Below are 23456 nucleotides of genomic sequence, written 5' to 3'. Positions count from 1 at the left end.
GATAACGTAGTAGTGCAACGATTAAGGTATTTTTTTATACAGCTATACAATAGTATATAATATAATCATACTGCTTATGATAAGTAGCACTCATGACATCCTGCAGTCAATCAATCCTTATAACCAAATACCGAGATTAATAACTGCTCATCAGCCCAATAAAAAGGCCTATAAGTATCCCATCGCGTAATACCATGGTATTAGTTAAAGACATGGTGTGTAACCCCACCAGGGCAATTTGCCGCCAGGGGGAGTCACGCGTCGATCTGCGCGCGCGCCACGTGCGACCATCTCGGTGTGACGTCACACGGTCCCGAGAAACGACCTACACACACTGTACAAACTGTTAAGGCCTGTCTATGCTAAAGGAGCCGAACACGAGAATGGTCCGAGCACAAATTTCATGGTTCATTCTTAATAGTCTACCGCAGTTCTCTGGGGTTAAATATGTGGCCATAAAATCCCAGTTGTCAAATTTTTCCAACTTACTGTTCTCTGCCGATTCATGCAAAAGTTGATATATTAGTAACTTTTCTCACAATTGTCACCCTTAACACCGGGAGGGATGACAATTGCTACAATATCTTCCAAATGGTCCACTCTGACTAGTCTACCTGTCTTCTATTGCGGGAACTCTTGAGATAAATTTGTCACCCGATTGGGAAGAAAATTACCAATTATCACTCAAGGGACAGTGCTAGAGGCGACGAAAGGATTTTTTAACCCCTTATTGTTCCACTGCTGGGCAAGGATCTTCTCCCGAACAAGGAAGGGGATAAGCCTTGAGCACACCATACTGGCCAAGTGCGGGTTTTGAACTTTGCATGATACTAAAGAACAATGGCAAGTTTTTACCTAAGTGTTATATGAAGCGTCTACAAATGGGACACGTGCAAAAGTTAGTAATTAATTTAGCCCTTTTTTATGATGAAATTAACTTTTTCGGTAAAAGCCTAGCTTAAATTATTTACAAAATAAACTTTTACTTGAATACGTCCACATCCAGTGGACATAATCTTTTAGTCAGTATTACCACTTACAAAATGTTTCAAAATTATTATTTTGTTTTTAAATATCAAAAAACGATTATTAAGTGAACGTTAAAAACAAATCACATAGGTTTTGCTAAAAAAAAATAACAAATATAATTGATAGGTGTTTTAGTTACATATTTTATTATTAATGTTGTGATTAATAGTCAGGTATTATTAGATGAAAGTGTAATGGCAGCACCAAAAAAAATTTTTTTTTCCTTCCGTTGTTTAGAGTGATGTTGATAATCAATTATTTTCACAATCGATTGATCGATTATGACAAATATGTAATATGAAAAGAATAATCCATTTATAATAGCTTATTATTTTAAGCAATTTTATTAGCATATTTGATTTGTTTGCAATAATAATATGTACTTAAATATGTAAAATATAACCTCAAATAGCATTACAGTAATCACTGACGTTATCATTACAGCATCCACAAAAACTTCCTTAATCAAAAATATTTTTAATAGTAAGTCGCAATATAACAGTAGTTTTTTTGGTTTTTAATCTTAATAATATCGTTTAAAAAATAATTAATTCGATTATATTCTATAATCGATTATGACTTCAATTATTTCAATAATCGATTAATTGATGATTGATTATCAGCATCACTAGTTGTTTACTTTGTTGTGAACTTGTTAGTTAGCTTTGCTTGCTACTGGTGTTACGATTGCTGCATATACATCAGATTTTTATACAAAATTGTAAAATAATGCATTGTCTTTGCTCTCACGTAATCTAAATCTGTTTTTTAGACATAAATAATGTAGAACAGCAATTTACATAAGTTTTTTCATGATATAACCTCAAAATATAAAATTGATCATATTTTTTTCTTGTGGCCCTCTCAAACCAAAAATCTTAATGATTCTGTTTAAGTTAAAGAAACTCTATAGTTTTAACATTTTTTCATTCATAGACGCTCCAAAACGATGTCAGGTAAAACTTTGTATGGAGACTTGCCATTGTTCTTTGTTTTAGAAACGCGCTGGCTCGAGACTTGTGAAGTCAGTCACCATCGACATGAATTTATGGTCAGGTCTTCTATCGTAGACTCACCTTTACTAGTCCTTATTAGTATTGCTATTTGTCTTTACACTCTCAGACAATTAGTAGTAATTATTATCGAATTAAAATGAAAGGGAAAAAGTGTTGTCGTACGATTAATTGTTGTGACAATGTGATTAAAACGTGACCAGCAGTTGACGCGAGATAAGTACGTGTGCTTCTGATGTCTAGGAACCGGGTAGGTACCTACTCGTGATATATCTAACTTTGTTTATTTGTCTAAATTAGAAATAAGCATAGAAAAAAAGAAAGAAAAGTAAAATTGAAAATCATCGTAACTTTAAATCTTTTTTGTATTTTAGCGTACGATTTAGTCACCTAGGATCAAGTTAATCAAGCTGCCCAAAAAGCATTTGCAGGCATTTGGCTTGAAGACTGTTATCTTAATTGACAAGAAGCGGACCGACCATGCACGGAGCTGCCCAATACCACTAAGCCAACTAAGCAGTCACCTATCTAGGGAATGACCGCTCCAAGTAGTGCTTAACCTATGGATCGTTTACCTACCCTTGACCGTTACTGGCTACATGCGCCTCAAAACATAACCTCTATATTTTCTTAGAACCCTTAATAGTTAGTGTTTCATACACTTTCAGTTTCGCAGTAATTACTGAATGCCTATAGTATCGAGTATTAACGACTGTACATTTCAGGTAATTGTTCCCTTCCTTCCATGAATGAGCGATGCCTTGACGCCTGTGACGTCACAGTGCTATGTGTGTCACTCAGGCTAAGGGCATAGAGTTACCAGTTGCATGTACAGGGAAACGTTTTGAAGCGTTTAAAGTTTACATTAAACTATCACATTTGGTACTTTGATAAAGTCTGTGGTGTCATAGGAAAAGTGTTTTTCTTGCACTGACTGTGACTTTAACAAAATAAAATCTCTATTTTATCAAAAAACCTCTATTATTTTACATTCTCTATACAAAATTATGCCTATCCTTAACGATTTTACCGAAACTATTTTTTTGAAATTTTGCGTGACGATAAAGACTACCTAGACTTTAAATTAAGTTTTGACATAATATCAAAATATCTGTTTGTTCTGATTTCTCTACATTTTGGCTGAATAGCAGATAGAACAATCTGGATGTTGTTACAAAATATTACCTATTCATGTTTATAAAAACATTATCTGCATGGTAAATAATAATGTTTACTACTCTAGTATCTCATTACAGGTATATTTTAAGTCTCGCACATCAGAAATATTCTAAAACCCACATTGAATCGTAAATTGTCCAATTTGTCCATAATTACGCTCAGAATTCCCGCGTAATTGTCCGACAGTTATCATAATTCTACTAATGCGAGTTCGCTTCCTGGTTCGGGCAAAATTTTGGGTTTACGCAAAATTTGTTACCAATTATGTTACAAAATTAGTTAATGCAGCGGATAATTTTTGGCACATAATTATTATTGTTAACTGAAATTGTATGATATTTTCAGATAATTTTTGGAGGTGATTATGATTTTGGCTTTTCATTTTATAGTGCATCATTATGGAAATTGGATTTATAAGTGATATTTACTTATGCTGTTGAGCTCTATTCTATTAGAAACTGCATTGTACGTTGCATATTACATATTATGCCAAGACAAAACTAGTGATCGCGTTATTGTAATAACTGAAAAGAAATTAAAAGTATGAGTGTAAATTATAAAGTACGATATCCATATTACGGGGGCAACCTCAAAGAGAGCTTAGTCCTATACTCGAGCCATTACAAACGAGCGAACTACGTCATAATCAAAAGAATGAAATAAATGTGACAATGTGTAAACGCGAACGAGAAACTCTGATAAAATGACATGACTTAGTTCGCACGTTTGAAACAACTTGAGTATAACACAATGTTAAATATTCGTTTCACACTAATGCTTGTGTTTAGTTCAAGGCAATAACCAAATAGTGTTCTTATTAAAGGACGGTCAGAGCAGATACATCTCGCTACTCTAACTACTAGCTAGTAAGTAGTTGACATTGCTCTGTGACCAGACCCACCGGCCTTTACGTACTTTAGCGTATCCAGCACTTCCATAACAGTGATAATTAATCAATAGAATTAAAGTAGCTTAGTGCTCTAATTTTCAACCAGGCAAGTAAATAATCGATCTGAAGTTTCGTGTAATCATACATTTTGTCAAACGAAAAGTGGTTTTCGTCTTTAAAATTATTTCATAACGAAAATTACTACCTCTGTGATGTATCTACTGGTAACTTGAGTACCTACTAACAAGAACGAGAGATGTCCTAAGTTTTTCTGATTTAATTTTAAAGAATTAAATAATAAGGACCTTTGCACATGATACCGGTGAGCACTTAGCTACTGTAATCAACTTACGCACTGCGCAGATAGCTAAGCAAAGGAAATGTAAGATTCAAAATCTTTTCTTTACGGCGAAAATAAATGATCTTGAAAAGTTTTCCCACTTGTAGCATGTGACTTATGTCAACGTTAGTCAGATGATAGTCTATCTAACTATCTAGTAATTAAACACAGCCCTGTATCCACAACCTTGCATTTAGCACAGTTGTTAGCATCCACTCGTGGGTGCAGCAAACAAAAACCAGTCACGGATAGTTAAAGTAAATGGATTAGTTACACTATGACGAAACTGCACTAGTACTGCAGTCACCTCTCCGCCGGCGAAGACCTTACTGTCCTGGAAGATATCTAGACTGTATAGAGGTCGGCAGAAGGTCATCTTTGGTGCTCTTTTTTGTTGAACAAGATGGTTCTAGTTTCGAATAAGAGGTATATAAGATTCGCGTGTTTATTTCGTCCTACATGAACATATTATTATATCTGTATATACTCAAAAACTTAACGGCTTGAGCATATACAGATAAAGTATGTATGTATACCATTCCATTGAAAACAAAGACTACATAATCTCTAATCTAGTTATTGATTTTTTAAGCATCTGTAATGGTGTACTGACATGAAAACTTTCTTTTATAACCCAAGTATACTTCAAATCATTTCTAAGTCATTTTTGTATAATAAAATTGCAAATGAAAGCAAGGAATTCCGAATTCGTTTGATTTGGGCTTATCAATAGAACTGGATTCCATTTGGAAGATTCATCAACTACATAACTAAAGCGAAATTCTCCGTGAACACTAGATGACTCGAGTGAAGTCATATTGTTTGTTTGTTTGTCGTATGGTTAGTGGTCAACCTAGTATCAAAGTTGTTCAAGCCGCCCGAGAAGCCTTTGACGTGGCTTAACGACTATTATCTTAGTAGACGACAACCGGGACCGACTTTTAACGTGCCCTCCGAATCACGGAAACGCCTAGTTCAAATACCACTATGCGGTCACCCATCTATGGAATGACCGCGCCAATGGTTGCTTAACCCACAGATCGTTTACCGACCGGTGAGCGCAACCGGCTATGGGCGCCTCAAAGCGAAGTCATGACTTAACTTAATGCTTTATTAATATAGCAGTTATAGGAAGCAGTTGGTATGCAGTTATGCAGCAACAATGATAACATCGCAGAAGTTCGCGCTGTGACGGAAAAGCCGTGACGTTGCCTTATACAGAGCCACGGCGAACGTTGAAATGTAACCTGCAGTAGCAGGTAGCGCGTATTAATGTAGAGCAATCATTTACACTAAGTGCTGTGTGCACAGCAGGCTAACAGTTTGCGGCAGTGTTTAAGACTTTTATGTTCTGTGTGATATGTTTGCTAAGTTGTTATGAGTACTGTGTTAAATGTGTTCGAATTTAAGGTACGCACAAGTGTGATTTAACAGATATAATTTGTAATAGAATCGAAGAAATCATAGACATCTCGCCAGTAAGCGTGTAAGCATATTATATTCAGTTGGGTTTGTTCTTATGCGTAAAAAAACGCGTAAGTTAACCGTGATATTTACTTATATTAATATTTAAAAATATTAATCCTTTTGTATGCTGATCTTTAAGTCCCTTTCATTAAAAATAATAATCTAAAGATCACTTGAAAATTTAAATACGCCTTCACTTTTTACAAAAAAAAAACAAATAGGTACAAGTAATCTACTAAAAGACATCTAAAATAAACCAAATAAAAATACGCCAATGTTAAACAAAATCCAATTAAAAACACACAAAGAACAACAATACTAACTATACAACAATCCTTTATGCTAATTATATTCAAACTTAAAACACTTTGTATTTTTGTGCTGTCAGTCTGCCACAAACAGTGAGCTGAGTGTGCCTGCTCGGTGACACTCGACAGTTGACTGGTCAACTAGTTGAACTTGGACATATCGGAACGAAGTGTTACGGTCGAACACTCACTCGATCTTGGCATTTCGACGTATTTCTGTAACTACACATTTCATTACTATTTCCAATTATTTCTGTTACCATTCTACGATTAAATTGACGTTTAAATCAGCTGCGAAGAATTTGCGCAATCGAAAACAGACTAACTACTTATTACTATAAAGAGTGTTTATTTGGTCATTATAAATTAATTGTCTCTGGAACGATTATCAACTTTTTCTATATCGCGCAAATAATTGTTCTGGGTAGGAATCAAACTCAAGACATTCCATGCATCGGTATGGTGGTATGGCCTAACCACTGCACCATAGAAGACGTCATCATCATTTTATTTAAATTAGAAGAGTATTTTACATATCAAAACGGTGTCTTTTTGGATCTACGTCTTTCTGTATCTTTGATTTATCATTCCCAATCTCAGATCGATTGTTTGAAGCACATTTGAGATTCCCCTTGAAGTAAAGTTCAGTTTTCTATATAAAGACACTAGCCACAAAAACCTTTCGTGACGTTTGTTGTCCAAGTCTCTCTTGCACAACAGTTATCACCGCGTCAGTCCTACGTGCTTCAAACTACAACACTATATTTGTTTATATTCATATCTGTAACGTGCTTCAGTGAGCACGTGACTATGAACTACACTTTCACCACAGTGATAACACGCTTGATTAAGTTTCTGTATTCATTAGCATTTTTCGGCATTTGTGGAAAATTTAGGATGACTTTGTTAATTGAAAAGAGTGGTGATGTCATCATTTTATACCATTGCTGAAAGATGGTGCACTGATATTTTCTAATGTTGAATAAATGATATTATTATTCCTCTGTTTGACGCCACCTGAACCATCTGCTATAGATGGACACAGGCCAATGGTGGTGGTGGTGGTGAATAAATGAAGAATTAGGCACAGCTGCCAGCTGCATTAGGGACAGTCGACGTCTCTAGCTGGTATGGGTTAGCATTTTGTTTCTATTGGCAAACAAACGACTCTTGGAAATGTGAGTGCGATTACAATGTTCTTATAGAATAGTACTTTAGGACATACTGACACTACTAAGGTCTGAAAAGACAAATGGTATCTTTTAATTTCATAGAATATCCTTGATTTCCTGATTTAAAAACTTATACTAAACAAGTGTACCATTTCTCCACCATTGTCCATAATAATCTCAGCAATATCACATGCTCACACAGCCTTATAAATATTCTCTAAATAAGAGATAATAAGAGATCTAAATAAAATATTTTTTAGAATCACTAACGATTCAAAACACATCGCGTGAACGAACAGTCCGTGAGCATAATGATAAACACACAAATTGTCAAGTTTTTAACAACAATCGTCTACTCCTCAAACTGTATCGTTTGATGTTGTATGACAGTATCAATACGGAACGATTGCTGGCAGCGTTTGTGTAATCTCACTGAAACTTGTTATGATTGCAACGTTACACTGTTACTACAGTAGCTCGATTCTGTACAATCGGTACTGTCGAGTATCGAAAGTTTGACATTTAGAATGTACAGCCAAAATATTTCCTAGGACGCCCGTCAGGGGCGCTGATCAGATTTTCATACAAAATTTCTCGATGACAGGCCGGTTGTCGGTAGTCGATAGTAGTAGAGAATCGAGCTACTGATCTCTCTATGTTCTGGCAACTTGGTAGAGAGCCTTGTGTGGACGATTCTTCTAGATTGTTAATACTGCTGCTGTGTATTTCCAATATAAAGAAGATCAGCCAGGCCACCATCAGCTGCACCATTCAGTCTTAATTTTTTAATTTTGTATACCTCCGACAAGACTCTCTATTAAGTTGTTGCACTATAGCGATACATTATCATTTGTAGTTTAGTTTATACTTATTGATAGATGGGGAGAATAGTTCAGTTGTTAATGATACTAAATGGCGTGACATGTAATGATACTAACACCGTGACAGTATTCAAGTTATCAGAGGTTTTTGTTGTCACAACTAACTTAGTGATTGTCCAAATGTCTTTCTAAATAAATACAGGTTGAGGTCGCTTGGTGCTTTTGAGAGCACGTGTAGCTATGTAACTGATACAGGCCAAGCAATCTTCGGTCATATAGACCTAACTATAATTGCAAATCAATTACTAGGCTTTATTAATTCTATCTGTTACTAAAGATAATAATTGAGAATGAATTTTATTCTGCACTTTTAAGCCAGTTCCCAGTTTTTTACAATAAATTTAAATTCGGTAATTGCAATTCATATTCCGTTTAGCACTGGGACAGTAATCTGTAGCTCAGCTCAGCCCTTTCTTTTCATAGGGGTTCAAAAATGGGGTGAGCTACTTAACTAACCCAAAAGTACAAAAAAAAAGTACTTACCAGGAAACACAAAAAATAATTAAAATAAAAACGGTTCACAAAAACTGTCACACATAAGTCTAAATAAACGTTAATGTATAAAGAACATTAATTAGACACTCGGTACATGGTACATGCGGGTGCGCGGCCGCTCGCGACTGGCGACTGCCGCGCGCGCAGCCTCCGCGCCGGTTTTGTTGCACCTCTGCCAATGCGCACGCACCCTTACATTTAAATACTATTATAAAAATAAACTTGTTTGTAACTAGGGTGAGTTTTGTGCTCAAATGTGTTACTTGAGTTTGATTTTATAGAAAAAATCTTTTAAATGGTTATTGCAAATAGTGAAGAACTTACTATTGGTGTGAGTGTAGATAGAGTATGAAATCCTTGCCAGAGATTCAATATTTAAATTGAGGGGTACAACAATTAATATTTCTGGTCTCTAGCTGATGCATTTCAGACTAACAAACTCGATTATCTTTACAAATTCTAGTCAGTAAAATTTTCACATGAAAGGTTTACTACTTTTCTATCAATTCGACAATTGTAACAAGAAATATGGCTGTATAGTTTTATTTTCTTTCTGTTGTAGTTATGATGCTACTGAAGTGCAATCGTTAAAACTAATATCCTAAAGCTTAATTAGTATGTAGGGTGTCACTACGACGCCTAGCGCGCGTAAATAGTATCAATTTGTAACTACAATACTAACTATTCTCTGCCCTACTCTATACAAGTGCATTGTATTTGGGCAGAGCGCAGTGAGTAGCAACTTGCACGCGTGTAGAGGTCAAAGAGATTGCGTGCGACTTGCTTCTTGTAACGGAACTAAATACTGCAGACACTTCTTCCTAGCGTATTGTTTACTAACAAATGTGGTTTCAAATAATACGAGAGTCGCGTGATAAAGTGATAAGAAATTATATAAAGAACACGCATAAGAAATAGTTTTAAATACCGCTAGGAGACTGATGACGAGGTATATACCCGGTAGTCCTCTTTAGTACTGCCCCTCCGGGGGACTACAGAGAGTATGGTGATGACGGTAATTTTGAGACACCAATAGTCTCACTGCTAGTGCTAACCTGCGACCTCTCACTGCTGGACAAAGACTCTCTCCCCATGATCTCTCCCAACCCTTCCTTTGTCATCGTAATTATTCGTAATCTCCTATACGGCAATTTATTTGTAAGCCCTGGAGACGTCAAGTTATTTCCGATAACATGCCTGGCATTAAATAATAAAGTGTACTGAAATGTAATGTAATTAGATTAAGTCAATGAGTTCAATGAGTGAGTGTGAGGTTCCCGAAGATGATGTCTAGGACAGAGTGAAGAAGGGGAGAAAGATCAGGAAGCCTGATGAGAAATGAATTCAATAGGTAGTATTTTTGATTTTACGATTGAGTTAAAATTCTAATTTACGTCAGCCAAGTATTTATGGTTGAAATAAAACAGGTTTTTTTTAAGCTATATCTAAGGGTGAGTGAATGCGTGTCACATTGCGAACGCATCGCAAAGTTCAAGGTCATCGCGTGCAACACAGCAACAAGCAGTTATGAAACAATATTGCTTCTATTCATCGTTTTTATTACAAACTTAGGACATAACCCTTAGGTTTTGTGATTTTAACGTGGAGTCGAGGTCATCGCGTGCAAAATGAGGTAGTTTGTATTCTTATTTTCATTTCCTGTCTCAGTTTACGTGCACTTACGTAATGTTGGAGGTCAATGTCAACTGTCTTTTAAGATATAAATCGAGTTTAATCGCCGTGGTCGTCGAAAACACAGATCTTTATGATTATTTTTAATATAACTGAAAATAAACGTCATGGAGAGAATATGTTGATTCGAACGCGATATTGTTTCACCTCTTTTTCTTCCCATGTCGTAGAGGCATTTTCCCACGGAGTTAAAAGTGAGTGACATTTAAGAAGTTCAATATTTACATAATTTAATAAAACAGTCGAGACTCTGAAATATTGTGATCTGAAGGCAAACATTTTACGATACTGATTGTAGTTATTTAAACTTGTGATTTCGACGATGCGTACAAGAGTGAACTTCACGACTCTCTGGCAGTCATGTTGTGAAAGCGCTCTTATTTTAAAGCAAATAATACTTATAATGAGTTGATTTGTTGATTGTTAATTTGAGTAAGCACCTACATAAAACTAGCCACAAAGTTTTTATTATTCTTAATTCTTTTGGAATATTCTCAGTAATGGTTCTGATCTTGGCCAATATGATCGTGGCAATAGATTCGCCCCTTTTAGCTCGGATTTAATAGTTCGCATAATATTTTTGTCGTGTGTGTGTGTACTGTATAGTGTATGAGACCCTTGGCTATTTGATTTACAAACTACTTGTAACGGGTTTATTCACAAACGGAAGGGGTCACACGTTTCAATGTCAATGAATACCAATGTAAATTAAGCGAAATTATGTCAACATGTTATACATAGAATAAGTAAAAGAATACTTTTGCTTCTCTACACAGGTAATTAAGAACAGTAATATAGTGGTATTTTAGGCTAAGTAGTAGACTAGTGATCTGAAAATCTGAGGAGCCACGAGGGGTATCAGAAATATGGATACTGACGAAATCCGGCTTTAATCTAAGGCTGAACTAAATAGCATCAAAGTCATTGTAAATGAACTCCGGGCCACAGGACATCCCAGGCCGAGACTCGAACCTTGACCGAGAGCTGGCGTGTAATCTAGCCCACCGGCCACTTCTGGTGTCAGTTAGAACAGCCTCGAGGCCGAGAGATGAGTCTTCCGCACTCTCTAGGAAATGTCGCCAAGTTAGATGCACTTCCTTGTTCCACAGGTTTATTTGTAGTCACTGCACTTCAGCTTTTTTGGTGATAGATGTTTCTTTTTGCCGGTTGTCATATTTCAAAGAGAATAGAAGGCATTCGCAAGCAGTAGGGAAGGAAGGCTTAAAATGGTTCGATTTGTCGCGGATGCTGTGTGCACGTGCCCAAGTGATAAAAACAATCTTTTGTAGCCTGTAGGTAAGTACATATGTATAATTTGCTCCAAATAAGTAATAAGTGGAAAAAAAACTTGTTTATAAAAATACCAATTGGTAGTCTGTATTGATGGCATGGTAGAGGATTTCCTTTAGTCACCCTAAAAAAGCTGAGTCATAGGCACAACAAAATAGATTTTCATGTTAAAAAAACTAAATGAGCGAATCTCCTGATGTTGAGCGATGTCTGTACCATCGAGTAGTGAGTGGGGTCAATGTGCGTGACGCACTAGGTGCGTTTAAATATAGTCGGTGGAACTAGTTCTATTGTCAATTATCCATGAATCCTAGGATGGCATGAGTTTTTGTGTGGCGCGCGGAAGATGCGAGGTCGCCGCTCACCGCGCGTTTCCGACAGCTTCCGCGTTTCCCGCCAAATTATCCGTGAAATGTCGCATTCGCCGTGACGACAAGATGGACGCCAATATGGCCGATCTTTGGGTGCTTCTCATTAATTGTAGGATGTTACGGATAATGTTTTTAAGTCAGGAAGATTAGCTGCAATTAAGTTCTAATTGCACTTGCAATTAGCTTACTAATTAGGTCCGATTACGATTTATATGGGGGTATCGATTGTAATATTCTAGATCGGGGAGGTTCTTAACGTTAGCCTGCATTTTATTTACTCAGATATCGCTCGGGTCGACCACGAGGTGAGGTGATCACACAGCAGACAGCGGAATTTTATAGTTTGTATAACGATTGACTGCAAGCACTTCTTTTCGATTTATTGAATTTTAATTTACGTCCATAAATGCAAAATTTACTTAAATAAGAACAACAAATACTTAAACTTGACCCTGAAACATATCGGAGAAACAAATCGCTCATCGTTCCTATATACAGTTTAACTACGATACTAAACCTATCTTCGTCTTGTTAGTACTTATTATTCTGTGGTCTTGTCTCAACTAAAGCCTTACGAGTATGACGCACGCTCTCCCGCGGCGCTCTACATTGCCTGACTGCGTCATATTTCGTTATTATCCACTACTATCGAGTTATTGACCATAACATTGATAGTAACGTGTTATGAATCGTAAAATATTCGGAAGTCAAATTAATAAATAAGCAGCAACGGATATTATTTGCAAGCCTAAATGAAGTAACAGAAATTCAATTGAAGTATTTATCTTTATACTTATAAATTTAGAGAACGATATGTATGTATGAATATTAAAGCATAATACTATATTTTGAAAAGCACTACGAATCTCTTGAAACCTTAACTAAACAATATTATTTTTAACTAGTTAGAACTAAACAAATCTTTCGGTAAAAATAATTGTTCCTGATATAATCACCAGATGGCAGTATATAGTTAGTAACGCCATCTGCAAGTCGTAATTAGAACTACTTTATGACAGCGCCATCTCGTGGGAAGTAGCAAAAGATTTTAGTGTTTGTTAACACCAGGAATGTAAGTAGTACAGTCTAATCTCAATAGATGACGTTGTACATAAATTATACTTTTTATAAATTTTGTCTAGCTTTTTGCAAACATTCAACCAACATTATTCAAACTTTCGAGTCGACAAAAAATTGTTCCTATTTCATGAAGCAGTGTATTTTTTTACAATTGCTTGCACAAATTTAATTCAAAGGGGCCCACAGGCCTTTTGGTTAACTTCTACCACCAATAGATGGCAATAAGCTAAACAAAATTGTAGTTTTGGAAAATAAAATAACTACGTCAGGGAAAACAAGTCTTACTCAAGGCACCTATAAAAAGGCGTATACATCAATATTTTATAGGTCATTAATTATTTAATCGTTTTATTAATTAGTGCGGTTTATTGTTGTTTAATTAATATTGTTATTTTATGTAACGGTAAGACGTTGGTTTCCTCCTTTAATCCAGTTTTAAGTGTAGAGGTATTTCTGTGCCTATTATTTGACCACAAGGGCCATTTGAAAATGCTAAAATTACAAAACACTATGAGGAAACTAGTATGCGTGAGAAGTATCCGTAATCGACATGGTATAACCTATTGTGAAATACATTCACGTTTGCTATTTAGAAAATGCAAACTGAAATTAGGAAAACCTAACAATATGCTAATCGTCTTGTGTCCCGAGTAACCGAACTCGAAACCAAAAGTCGTACATAACACTTCGACTTCAAAAGCTGCCTTCAATCTCCTATAAGTTATCCTACTATCCTACTAATATTATAAACTAGCTGACCCGCGCAACTTCGCTTGCGTCACATAAGAGAGAATGGGTCAAAGTTTTCCCCGTTTTTGTAATATTTTTTACTGATACTTTGCTCCTATTGGTCGTAGCGTGATGATATATAGCCTATAACCTTCCTCTATAAATGGGCTATCTAACACTGAAAGAATTTTTCAAATCGGACCAGTAGTTCCTGAGATTAGCGCGTTCAAACAAACAAACAAACAAACAAACAATCAAACAAACAAACTCTTCAGCTTTATAATATTAGTATAGATGAGAATCTTTGTGAGTATGTATTTATGTATGTATGGATGTTTGTTACTCTTTCACGCAAACACTACTGAACCGATTACGATGAGGTATGTAAGTAGCTGAAGACCCAGAATAACACATAGGCTACTTTTTATCCCGGAGTTCCCGAGGGATCGGGATTTACACGGGAAGTGTATCCGCGCGAACGAAGTCGCGGGTGACCTCTAGTATTCCATAAAGTTTTAATAAGTGCACTTATTTTGAATGAGAATCATTGTACTATACAGAATTATTCATTATTATTGACACATAGACGCCGCGGAGTCTACGACACAACATATTGTTTCCCTGTGCGCCGATATTTACGCCGTCACGTGTTAAAACATTACTTGAGGTAAACTCCTGTTTTTAAGTTTTCCTTTAAGATAAGCGGACATGCTTTAGTTATGTTCACGATTTATAAGCATGTGGTGTGTATACTAAACTAACATGTTACTGAATAAATTGGTGACAAACTTGTTGAATGATAGAGCTAAGGATCAAAAGGCTAACTTCTGAAAGCAATCTAGTCTGCGTGGAAAGGTTTCTCGTATTAATATAAAAGGTCGTTTTTACCGGAAAGATTTAGGTATCAATAGATTAGTATTAACTGGGACCACGGTTTAAACTTAACCTAGTTTTGCATGTCAAATGGGTTCCTGAAACCGTAATTCCGAGTCGATACCAGTTTATTAATACGGAATTTACAGCACTTTGCCCAGCTTGGGAACTAAGTCCAATACCTTACGAACAGTATTCGAATACTCAGTCTCTCAAACCACATGTTATTAGTCTGTAGGAATAAATCTAAAAGCCATCTGAAAACCACAATTCTTCCTCCTGTTATTATCAATTTTGATCATTCAAGTACGGTATAGGGTCTTTACTGAACGTCATTCGAAATCAAAAGACTCCCCGACTCACTTTATTAACATTCAGAACACAACTTATTACTAAGTTATCATCAGTAGTATAGGTATCTATGTATAGTCATCAGCATAGATGTTTGAAGCCGACTTGGATGATTTATATTAATACGTTAAAGTTTTAATTATACCATTTTCAATTTTTCAAAAAAATTAAAGAGTTGGATAGTAGAAAAATGCTTTTACACCGACCAAGAATTTTTATCCTTTTATTCAAAAAAACATATGAAGTTATGAAAGGCTTATAAAGAATTTTGTTTCTTTCACTCCTTAGCGAAATGAATAAGAAAAAAACATATTAGGTATAGTTTTTTAACTACTGGTTAGTGTGTTTATGAATAAGAGGTTTAGACTTCAGGATTACCTAATCTATTTATATAAAAAAGTATTCTACCTCTTACTTATGTACCTAGATTTAAAAATTAGTTTTAAGATAAAATATTGTATGCCTTGATTCGGTTGATTGATACAAGAACGTATTATGTATATTATAACACTACTGCGAAGTTAATACACTTCATGCTCATAACTATACTTTAAGTAGTCAGGTAATAGGTATAGTCAGTAAGTACAGGTATGTAGGTGCGGGATTCCCTCGAAGGAAGCAGACGTGTACATAACTCAAACTTGTAACAAATGTGCAAAAAACAATGCAACTGTCTGTCAATTTTGTATAAAAACTTATACCTTCTTTGACAGCTAAGCAGAAATGTACTTTGTTAATAAAAATAGTCACTGAGAGCTTCTTGCCAACTCTAAGTACTATGTATCTCTACCAAAAACAGAAGATGTAGATGAAAAAGATATTTTTCTATGGGCTCTACCTTTCACACTAGTTGTAAGCAGTAACTTTGACTAACATAGGTGTCAGAATTTGACCTGGAAAATGAGTTTGATAAAATCAAAATCACAAAAACTTAATGAAGTACCTTGATGAAGTACTCGGGCGTGAGGGAATCTGAACTAGGAATCTATACTAATATTGGATTCTCTGTCAACTCCTGAAAAGCAATTTATAATTGTGTTACAAACTATTACAAACATACAAGCAATAAACACAGAGTCTACGACTACGCCGCGACCCGTTGTTCGCACGGACATTTGTTCCGTGTCGGAATTGAACTCACGACGGCTGCGCGCGTGTCGACCATTGCGCCATACACGCCGTCAAACCGAAACGTTTTTATCTTAATCTTTACTTAAAGATTTTAAACGTAGAATAATTCTTTATACTAGTAATAATTAATTGAAAAGAAAAAATAAATTATAGTTACTGTATTTTTTTTCTATACGACTCACACAAATAACAAGAGTGTTGGCGGCTTCTTAAGACCAACTACTCAATGTACTCCGAACCCTTAAGGTTTATGACTTCAAATACCACAATCCGGCCATATCCGAGAAAAAAATCTTGACAAAAAATTCGATTTTTGGCATGTTTCGAGGTGTGAACCCGGGACCTCTGCACAACCTGGCTACCACTGTGCCAGCAGGTACCACAGTGTGTATACAATGACATCAGCGTTACGTAACCGAGGGTCACAGCAGCAAGTTCACGACAGCCCTCGCAGCGCGGCACGCGACCACACTTACATACTAATTGATACAACATTATCCACTAGGGCTGCCAATTGGACTAGCATTGAACGTTGTTCAAGGTTTTCTTGCTATATCACTGCTATAGAAATGATATAATTAAAGCGTGATAAAATAAAGTGATTTTTAGCACCATTTTTATTCAGGAACAGCTATTTCAACTGAAAAGAACATTAACAAGTTTCAGATGAAATGATAAAATTGTAGCATAAAAATTGCGTACTGTAGATGTATGCGTAAGTTTATTACAGAGACCTACGTTTTGTCAAATATATTTCTGGCACTATGTAAAGGAAGCGAGCCTTTTGCCATATGCCAGGGACGTTACCAAAATTAAATCAAAAGGAAACATTCAAGAATTGTCTTACTCGGGCATCGAATCTGATACCTCTTGTAATAACATACATAACAACCGCCCAAGCCACAGGGGCAATTAAAAACATTAAAAAAATGAAACACAAAATATTAGAAAAATGTCCTTATGAATCATGAAATAATAATGAGGGCTATTATTTAATATTATTAATCAGTCATTTAATAAATTAATAATAATATAATATAGTGTAAAATATGCATAATTTAATAATTAATGACGCACATGAAATACTATGAAACGAATTTGGTAACTACAATGTGTATTTTTTTTCCTTTTAGATTAGTCTGTACTTAGTTTGTAAATGTTGATTATGGTATTATTTAAATTTACATTACAAATAAATGTTAGAATATTACTTATAAGAATAATTGTGTAGTCCGATTCTCTACAGTCAGTACTATCGAGTATCGAGAGTTTGACATTTTAAATGTACTACAAAAATAGTTCCTAAGGCACCCGTAGAGGCGCTTCTTAGATTTTTTTACAAATTTGTCAATAGCTAGCCGGTTGTCGATAGTCGATAGTGGTAGAGACTCACGCAACTGCTTCATTAGCCATGGTACATAGTGAACTAGTTTTTCTACGACTTCAAACTAATTTCCATCCTGAAAGTATATTATATTCATAAGACAGGATTGTTTCCAGTAGTAAGTCACTTAACCAGGCTTTAAAATGTTACTATACCCCTTACAATGTCTGCCTCTGTGGCGCAGTCAGTAGTGTACCCGACTGCTAATCATGATGTCTCAAGTTCGAGTCCCGAGTCGAGAAAAGTACTGTTCTTATTTATACTTGAATATTTTACACCTTCGGATAAAATTGGCGTGACGTTTATGAACCTTATTTATGCATACATACTAACGTGTGCATATATAGGGTTCTAGCTAACCCAATTACGGACTTTAAGATAGGTAATCGCATACAATACCTATATACTATATACGGTGTATTTATACATAAACATAGTTGTTGATAATTAGTTTCCATCAAGTACCTACGTTTCCAAGTACGGCTATATACGTTTGAGCGATGCAGTCATTTATATTTACTGCAAATTGTATTGCTTGGTAACTATTCAATAAATATATTTAACCCATCACTGACCCACTGCCAGGCTCGCCTTTTACTATGGGACTTACATTGGTAACGGCAAATCAAATCAAATGATTTATTCATGCAAATATGGGTGATACATTATTTAGGTATATATAGTTGCTGTTGCTATATTTTGCCATGAGGCGTGACAATTTACAAAAAAAAAAAATATATTAAAAAATAAATACTTAATAGGCAAAAAATAATATATAGCAAAAAGTAGGTGTATCTCTGCCTACACCTTCGAGTAAAATAGTCGTTGTATTATGTATGTGTGTACTGCAATGCCGAGCAAGACTAAGTCTTCTCCTTTAATAGGTGGCTCTTTTTCCACTATTCTGGCCGAGTAGTCTTCTCCTAACTATCTATGAGTATTGAGTTATAGAACTGCGTTTATAAAGATCTATAAACGGAGTTCTGAGAATAAAATGACTCTTGGACTGCGTTGTCTTATGTTGTGGGGACTTTGACCTAACATTGTGATTGTAAGGTACAACTACGTCAAGGACGTCGTCTTAACCTAACCTATGTCACGCAACACGCAAGGTGCTGAGAAAACTATTCTTTAGAAAAGGAAAGGATGTTTCTTAAGGTTCCGCATCCAGAGGATAAAACTACACCTGACAGAGGGACAGATGGATGGACAGCGAAGTAAGACTTCTGTCTGAGTGAATGAGTCTGTCCGTCTTCCACCAAACATCAGCCAGTTGAACCGCGATAGTTAGATAGTTAAACTCTTCGCAGCTGATGTATTTCTGTTGCTGTTACATACAAATACTAAATTTTGAATAAAAAAATATTTGAGGCCGCTTAAAAGATATGATTTTTTGCGATTTTTAAGTAATAGACGGAGCCTTAGTGCGCGAGTCCAACTGGAATTTAGTTGTTTTTTCCCAGCTGACTTTAAAATTTGTAGGAGTACCTCAACACTCAAACTTACCTCTTACGTGGGAGGCGTAATACAACCTCTCTCACCTTATTATCCATTTCATTAAATAGCTATAAATAAGCTCTTTTTTGTACAAAAAACGTTGGCACGGTTTTCCCTTCCATCGATAATTATAATACTTATTATTTATTATGTAACTCGAGCTGTGGTATTTCCGGAACACGCGTCTTGAGTATCAATTAATGTATAGTGTATTTAATCGTATCATATGTGTATGGGTGTTTACGTGAGTGATTTGAGATAGTTATTATGATTTCCCATAATATGGGTAATTTGATGGCGAAGAATTGCATGGCAACACCGGTAGTTTTACGTAGTTACTATCTTAGAATGTTGGTTGGTATTATTTTAGATTTCTTCGATCAATTGTGTCATTTTTAATGGGTAATAGTTTGCAAATGTGGACTATTACCTTAAACAAATATGTATTTTTCTGTTACATTTATATGGATGTTAATGAGGCAAGGGAAGTTTTTAAGGATCGTACCATAATTGGTGCTCTTTGGTCTCTGTCTAAGCTACCCCTATGGGAAAAAGGCGATATTATATTTGTACGTTTGCACAAGAAAATCAAAGAAAATTTCTAATATAAGATTGGATACGAGTTCAATAGTTATTTTATATCATATTTTCAATGGCTATTTCATAAATGCTTTTTCTTAGAAGCCATTAACAATCCTTCTGCTATTATATAGTCCTCATATCATTTTAAAACCTTAACACTAAACAACAATCATCACCAAACACTTCACCAGCCCTGCTCCCTTAGCTCAGTTCATTAGTGATGCGCACACGCACACCAAGCGACATCGGTCAGTGTCGCTCCGCGGCCGCCACTAGGGTCATATCACTAAATGTAGCCTGTACTCTGTTGCGCATACTTATGACTGCTATGGGGTCAGAGCATGGCTTCAGCCTTCGTTGTACTATGGGGTCGTACTGAAGGCTGTGTTATCTCATTCGTTATGCGTGCATGAATCATATTTTAGAAATTTTCATAAATTTATAACTACATTTTAGTGATAATAGTAGTATATGTAAGTCATCCGAGTGGTATAAGTTGGCCTTCCCACGCAATTGGTCGACTTGAACCTGAGGGAACAACAATGACTTTTCGCAGTTATGTGTGTACATAACATAGTAATACATTTATTAAGGGCATGAAAAGTCCCTAGCTCGCACTTGCCGAGCGTGGTGGACTCAAGATCTTATCCAATCATAGCGAACGATTTAAGGTCTTCTTGGAAAAAATTGCTGGTCGTGACGGCGAAGGCTATTGCGCTTAAATCACTCGATAGTTAAAATAGTCAATTGAGTCCTCTGTACTGGGTTTAAGTTCAGTTTGTTTTCTAAAGCACTTAGTTGTGCTGTGCGCAGACCTTAAGAGATTTAACAAGATAACAAGTGCCTATATGTTAATCAGAAATTGCAATACCTAATTGCAAATAGTAAGAAAAATATATACGCTTTTAAAAATGAATGCCGACTCCACGTTTCGATAAAAAGCTGAAATGCCATAATACATTATGTAGATTAGAATTATGGCTTGTTTTGTATGTAATATGTGTTAGTAAGTTACTGTCAGTTGCATTATTAACCACATTATAATATTCTATTAATAAATGCGTTTTTTGGAATAACCAGCCTTATAATTTGTTATCGACCACAATGCTAAAGAAACTCTTTGTGTTTATAACTGTATTTATTCATATGTGATATGTGTATAACAATAAATAAGTTTTAAGAAGTATTGAAGGAATATAAAAGTAAAATAAGTAATATTAAAATAAAGAATGGAAGTTTGTTTCCCTTTTTCGCAAAAAACTACAGAAGAGATTTTGATGATATTTGGAGCACAGATAGTTTATAACTAGGATTAACACAAAGGATTTTTACCTCGAGAAATCTGTTCACACGAACGAAAGACGTTTCATCTAAATAAATTATAGCCTTGTTTTCAACAGTGCAGTAACCAAATTTTATAGAATAGAAAAAATAAGATACCAAAAAAATAATTTTGTCTAAGGCCTTTGGGCTGCGACTAAGTTATTGATTTTTTTAACCCATTACTGCCCCACTGCTGGGCAAGGGTCTTCTAAATTAAGGAAGGTGTTAGACCTTGAGTCCACCACACTGGCCAAGTAGGGTATCTTTATACCCTACTTGTAGGTACGTATACTAGCAATAACTACATAAATCACTCGTTTAACTCGATAAAGTCTATAGTGACGTACAAAAGTGGAGTGAGTCAGTCACACTCACCGAGAACCACTGATAGTCAGTGAGTCAAGAACACTGGTGACCACAGACAACCATATGTCTAATGCACTTGTATAGAAAGTGGTCTAGTCAGTCTGTTTGTCATAATGATACTTAAGGCGTGTTTAATAGCGCGTTCTAAGACTTGGTAGGAACTATTAGAGAGAGCGTCAGAGAGAAAAAATATTCAAAAGCAAATCGTGCGCTGGTATATTGGCTACCCAGTACCGACAGAAAATCGACCCTGTGGATTATTAACCTGCTATCTCTCAAATAGAAAAGGAGTTGAGTAATACACAAATTCTACAGTTGTTTGTTCGTAAACTGTCTAAAACCACAGTTTTCTGTTTCGCATCGTTATTACCTAAAATAATATAGGAGTTCATGAATACATTTTACTTCATTGCTTTGGCATAGACCTCTGAAACTGACTGGTTGCAGCAGACGTTTCAACTGCATCAAAATGTCAAGCAAATCAAGGTAAAATGTATAAAGCATGTTAATTCTCGTATAATATTAAATAACAACCACATTCCTATTACGAAAGTATTTAAGAGACAATATTATGAATAACTTTCATAACATTTGTTCACAATAAATAATAAGTAAGTAATATTTCTAGGAAAACGAAGGTGTATTGAACTTGCAACGTCATCGCTGCTCGGTACAAAACATTACTTTTTCCTTGAATAAGTTTTCCATATTTCTCACATAATAATGACATAATTTGCTTTGATCATACCTTATGATGTTATGTCCCTCTAGCCGACGTTTGGCCAAGCGACAAGTTTGGGGATAAAGGTGCGGGACTTTGTTTATAGAGTCCAGCTGGGTTCACAACTGCACAATACAAAGGAACACACTCTTTTTCCTTACTCTCGTAGCCCGAATAACCTACACGACCAGTGAGCGGTCTGGTGCAGGTCCGACGGCTGTACGTTCCTTCCGAGGTACGGATGTCAGTGCCCGTATACCCCTCAAAAATAACAATAGTAGAGACTATGACTAGACTAATATAAGTATGTAAGTCCCATGTAACAGGGAGTCTAGGAGACTAAATGGCTAAACATGAGTGTATTATACCTTCTGTCTACACCTTCGAGTACAACTTACAGGCGTGATATTAAATATTTACCTATGTTATGTTTTGCAGTATATTTGAGAAAATTGTGTATAAACTACATTTGTAACCCAGTTAAAATGCTTATTTAATTTTGTCCTTTGACTGTAAACGTTATGAAATTTCCTTCAGCTCGCAGAACTGCTCTAATTCAAAGAGGTAAGCAAAATTATCAGTCAGTAGCGCGATTCTGTACAAACGCTGTTATCAAGAATTGAGAATTTTATTTGACATTTAAAATGTACAGCAAGAATAGTTTCTACGACGCTTGCTAGAGGCGCTGATCAGATTTTCATACAACATTTCTCTACAGCTAGCTGATAGTACTATGACATCGCACTAATAATTCCAATAGACGGGTACATAAGTGTCAATCAAGAAGTAAAAAACTGGTATAAAAATCAATGAATTTAATAAAACGAGGAAAATATTCATAATAAACATAATAGTGTAATAATAATAATAAGTTGAAGCGTGCCTATCAAGTTTGCACTGCGGGATTTCCTAAGTAAACGCGTTACTACTATTATTCTGTATTGTGGAAACACCTTTAGCGATTGTAGGCATTAGTTACAATAAAAAATGTACTGTTTTATATTTATTTATCGTACTATTAAGTCTCCTACGCATCGATTTAGAGCTCCGAACCATGACTTATCAAAGAAAGGAGTGTATTAGAGAAAAATATCACTTATTTTTGAATGAATACAAATTTTATGAAAGTTGAACGAGAATTTGCCCCGCACCTGACCAGGGTTTACAAGGACTAACCCTTCCCTTTTTTGAGAGGAGTCCCATGTATCTATGGGACAGTAATGAGTTAAATTCTTTATTTATAGTTAGTGATCAATCTAGTTGAAGTTAAAGAAGGTGCCCAACGACCTATGA

General features: G+C 35.6%; 1 protein-coding gene across 1 annotated transcript in view; it reads right to left on the bottom strand.

The window, feature by feature from the left end:
* The window catches only part of LOC142975157 (sodium-independent sulfate anion transporter-like), a 60575-nt gene extending 51660 nt beyond the window's left edge, over positions 1-8915 (bottom strand). The window contains exon 1 of the mRNA XM_076117876.1: positions 8762-8915. The gene's annotated coding sequence lies outside the window, so the exon portion shown is untranslated. The remainder of the gene's footprint in view (positions 1-8761) is intronic.
* Positions 8916-23456: the final 14541 nt, after the last annotated feature.

This window comes from Anticarsia gemmatalis, chromosome 8, assembly GCF_050436995.1.
Source record: "Anticarsia gemmatalis isolate Benzon Research Colony breed Stoneville strain chromosome 8, ilAntGemm2 primary, whole genome shotgun sequence".
Taxonomy (NCBI): Eukaryota; Metazoa; Arthropoda; class Insecta; order Lepidoptera; family Erebidae; genus Anticarsia; species Anticarsia gemmatalis.
Note: the sequence above shows the minus strand (reverse complement) of the source record. Positions and strands in the feature narration are given on the sequence as shown.